At 38.6% G+C, this 4795-nt stretch overlaps 1 long non-coding RNA gene across 1 annotated transcript; it reads right to left on the minus strand.

The window, feature by feature from the left end:
- Positions 1-2326: 2326 nt before the first annotated feature.
- On the minus strand, positions 2327-3036 carry LOC120109089 (uncharacterized). Its single transcript, XR_005510123.3, has 2 exons — positions 2772-3036; positions 2327-2671 (listed from the first exon to the last, which is right to left on the minus strand). It is a non-coding gene; the product is annotated as an uncharacterized LOC120109089 (long non-coding RNA).
- Between the last annotated feature and the right edge of the window lie 1759 nt (positions 3037-4795).

Raw genomic sequence — 4795 nt, forward strand, 5'->3', positions numbered from 1 at the left:
AATATACTTGCCCCCTCTGACTTAGGCATCGGAGGGCTGGCGCCGGAAACCCCGGCCACCGGCTTTTTGTAGGCCACTCGCGGAGGACGCCGCCCGTTGACGGATCGCCGCCCACCAGTTCTTGCCGGAGCTCCTCCTTCCCAGCGGACCGGTCGCCCTCGGGTCCAATTTTCAGCAACAGAAACCAAGCTATTTGGTGAGTAATACATTTGTGTGTTAGGGCCCGTTTTTTAGAGGTTGAAGAACTTACCTAGAAATTTATATTTTTCTAAATAAGTATTTCTCAAACAATATTTAGATAGAAAAATAATTTACTCATATTCTTTTAAGCATTGAAAAGGAGCTCTGAAATCTATTACCCATGTATTTTTATATTACGACTTTTCTAGGTAAGTTGCAAGATCTATCAATATTTTCCATATTACCTTATATATATATATGCTTATATTTATTTATAATATATATATATATATATTATTTTTTATAATAATAGTATATATTATATTATATTATATCGTAATATTAGGGTTGGGGGTATATTAGAAATAAAATAAAAGATTATTTTGCCGGCCGATGGAAAAATAACTTACCCACTTTTCAGGTATGTAAGACTTTTCCTCCATTTCATGGGTAAATCTACCCATCGAAAAATAACTTACCCATCTAGAGAAGGATTAGAATATGGGTAAATTGGTCAATAAGAAAGTTGACCACTTTCCAATAATATTTATCCACTGAAGAACAAGCCCCTAGTGAGGGTGCCCTAGAGAATAATCTTTGAGACTCCAAATTACAATATGAAATCCTTGATTGTAATATGAAATATGAACCTTGAATCATGTCATGGATTCCAATTAGGCTCAGACATCATCTCATAGAAAGCTATCAGACATATCATATATTTTAAAAAAAAAATTTCTCCTTTTAAGATTACATTGATTATTTATCATCACTCATATTTGAACCTGAGATTTCTCATTTATAGAGAAAAAAATATATTTCTATCAATTTTCATTCTCTAAGCAATGCGTGGCATATGTTCTATTAGCTGTCGACCTTCTCCAAAGAATTTTCTAAGCAGTCAAACAAACTGAAAAGATAAGAGACGGACATTGGATGCTATATAGCATTAGGGCCATCCAAAAGTAATACCATTATCCTTTCGGTTGAGCCGGTGGGGGAGATACTTTATCATGCCATGGAGACAATTACCTTTGAAGTCATCTTTTCATGTACAATAAGCGGAGAATCTTTCAGGCAAAAGGAAACTAGACATTCATTCCATTCTTGTGCCAACAAATATCCACTGTGCACAAATTTGATACTTCACCAACTGTATTTAAGGTAAACAGGCAAATGAGATGATCCAATCAATGGCCCTTTCTCTTAGTTTTTTTTTTTTTTTTTTAAACAAGAAATCAAGATTTGGGAGGTCAGGAATGATCATAATTTCAAAATATTATTCAGAGTCTCAGAATGATTTTAATGAGAGTTTCGAAGCCAGGCACAAAAATATACATGTCACTGCCCTAAAGGAAACCTTGATAGATAGGAAAACTATGGCTCTTTGATTGCAGGTTCTGCATCCTCTTACAAGATTTATTACACCTGAAAGCCACCATCCCTTGATTTCTTTAAGGTTAATTTTAATGATAGAATTTTGAATAAAAGTGATTGGGGGGACGCTAGATTTGTAATAAAAAGTTTAAGTGGAGCATTAATTTGGGCTGGTGGAGTTAGATTGATTGATAGTACAGATCCAATAGCAAAACATTACGTTACATGAAAAGATGTGTCTTAGGCTACAAAAATTCTAAAAGCAACTCATATTACTCCCCAAAAAAATTCTTTGATGGTTTGTAGTTGGTCATCAGCATCTTTTGAAATTGTTTTTCATCTGTTTCAACAAAATTATTAGAAAATAAGGACAGCCCTACATTCTTTCAAAGCCATGCATATTTATAGAAAGATTGGATGGTGACAGATAATCACATTAAATCTGCTCCATGGATGATTTTTTCATATGTTCCTACTTTTTTTTTTTTTTTGATTCTCGCATATGTATATATTTATTCTAGATTGATTTAATCAATCTGATTACCAAAAAAAAAAAAAAAAAAAAATCTCCTCTCACTTTTTAAATTTCTACATGGCATTCAAATTTGTAACTTTGGTTTGGTTTAGCATAAGACACGCAGTGGGCTGTCCAAGTTCGGAACCCACCTAAGTGGGACCCCACAAACTGGTGCCCCTGTGCCAGATGTTGATTCATCCCAATAAAACAAAGCAGTATTTTTCTGAAATAGGAAAAAAATCCAACCATGAATAACCAGAATATAGCGAGAGATATTCCAAGTGGGATCATTACACGCACTCTGTAACTACCAAAACTTGTAGCCATCTCACGCTACCAATCATGTGATAAATCCCCATAAAAACTATATTAGTCTCTCTTCCTCCTAATAAAAGAGGAAGAGGAGAGGAAAGAAAACCAAAAAAATACAGAAGATGACACCAAGAACTATACGCGTAGCGGCGACGGACGAATCGACGGGCGTCATCTGTGCGCCGTGACGAGCGTCTCGATAAACCTCAAACCATCGAATCTCGGGGCGAACTTCTCGTCCCCTCCCCTCCTCGATCCGGTCTCCTTCCTCGAACCTCCCGATCCCTACAATCCGTTCGAAGAAAATACCCCAAGAAAAAAGGGAAAAAAACTTAGAGCAAGAAATGCCCAATAGCTAGGGTTAGGGTTTCGGAGGAGGGGGTACCTCGATGGGGGTGGAGGACGGGCGGGCGGCGGCGGGGCGGTCGGCGCCCGAGGCGAAGGCCGCCGAAGATGCGGCGGCAACCGACGCGGCGACGACCCCGGCCTTCTTCATCTCCTCCTACGGCAGCTAAGTCAAGAACGAGACCTCCGGAATCTCGACAACACACGATCTCCTCTCTCTCTTAACTTCTTCTTTAGCCTACGCCCCAATTCCGCCTCCTCTCTTCTCATCTTATAGATCGAGTTTCTCCCCCCGGCTCACTATAAGTCTAAGATTAAATTGGATTTGAATGAGATTTGAATTCCGGGTGTGTTGGAGGCCCCGCTGTCGACAGCTGAACCGCGCGTCTCGGAAGCTTGCCCGCGGGTTGATGGGGTCCAATGAGAGTTCGACACATGTGCGGAGCACGCCCCAAAAAGACTCGGCCCAGGGTCGACGCCGCGAAGCGAAAAAGATAGAAGTTTTTTACACCAGATTACAAGCACCCAGCCATGCACACTCACAGTGTCTCGTGGACCCCAGCCAGCAGACATCCCAGGTCTGTCCACAGAAGTGTATGACCTGTCAATCTTCAGCTAATTGGTCGTTCGAGCACTCGATCTTTGTCTTTATTTTTTCCCTATTTTTCGTTTCACTTTTAAAGTCTCCTAGCTTTCGGCTGGTGGCAGGGCATCAAAAGGGGACCAGGCACTACTCCTCTCTTTTTGATCCGTGGTCGAAGTTTAACAAGCGGGACCTAGAAGCGAGATATTTTTTTTATTTATATGACCAAAAAGAAATTTTTAAATAATGTAATAAAGTTTAGACAAAATTACAAGAACATCCTTTCAAATTCAGACTATTTATATTTAAATCTCAATTAAAAAATAACAATCAGCCACTAAAGCTTTAAATTGGTTGCACTCTGGCCCAACTATCTATCTTAATTCTAATACAATTAACGTAGCAACAAAAAAAGATAATACCCTTGGATTAGAGGGGCTGTTCTTTATGATCCATCCACCTGCACAATGCTCCATCCTCTATAATCCATCCAGCTGCACAGATCTTAAAGCGCACCATATTCTATCATGCATCCACCTGCACAGATTTTAAAGCGCACAATCCTTTGTCGTCCATCAACCGACACATTTTAAAGTGCACCACCTCCATCATTTGTCATTCATTTGCCAGCACAAATCTTAAAGTGCTCGTTCTTAATCATCCATCCTCATGCACAAATCTCAAGGAGCTCTTTTATTTATCATCAATCCACATTCATAGATCTTAAAGCACTTTGTTCATAATCCATTTGCATGCAAAGATCTCAAAGTATTTTATCCTCTATCATCTATACATCCACACAAATTTTAAAGAGATTCATCATCTATCATCTATCACCTTCACATATCTTAACGAACTCTATCCTCTATCATTTTTCTGCTCGCATAAATCTTAAATTGCTCCATCCTCTATCATCTATTTGCTGCACAAATCTCAAATCACTCCATCCTTTATCATCAATCTACCTACACAGACCTCAAAGCAGTTCATCCTCTACTATTTTATACTGCACAAATCTCAAAGCACTCCATCCTCTATCATTAATCCATCTGAATGGATTTTGAGGTGCTCCATTCTTGGTTATCCATCCACTTGCATAAATCACAAATGGTCCATCCTCCATCATCCATCCCCCTAGATCTCAAAAGTGCTATAGTTTTTGTCATTTATTCACATGCATAGATCTTAAAACATTCTATCTTATATCATCCATTTGCATGCATAGATCTCAATATGCTCTATCTATATCATTCATCCTCCTGCATAAATATCAAAGCACTCCATTATTTATCATTCATCTATTTGCATAGATCTTAAAGCAATCTATCTTCTATCATTCATCTATTTGCATTGATGTTACAGTGCTCCATTTTTTATCATCTATCCACATACACAGATATCAAAATGCTGCTCTCCCTCCATCCCCTTCAATTCCAGCCAAAACAAGAAACCTTCTTTAAGTTATTAGGAAGGGCAATTCC

Source organism: Phoenix dactylifera, chromosome 6, assembly GCF_051530095.1.
Source record: "Phoenix dactylifera cultivar Ajwa chromosome 6, Ajwa_hap1_PhDact_Kaust_v1.1, whole genome shotgun sequence".
NCBI classification, from domain to species: Eukaryota; Viridiplantae; Streptophyta; class Magnoliopsida; order Arecales; family Arecaceae; genus Phoenix; species Phoenix dactylifera.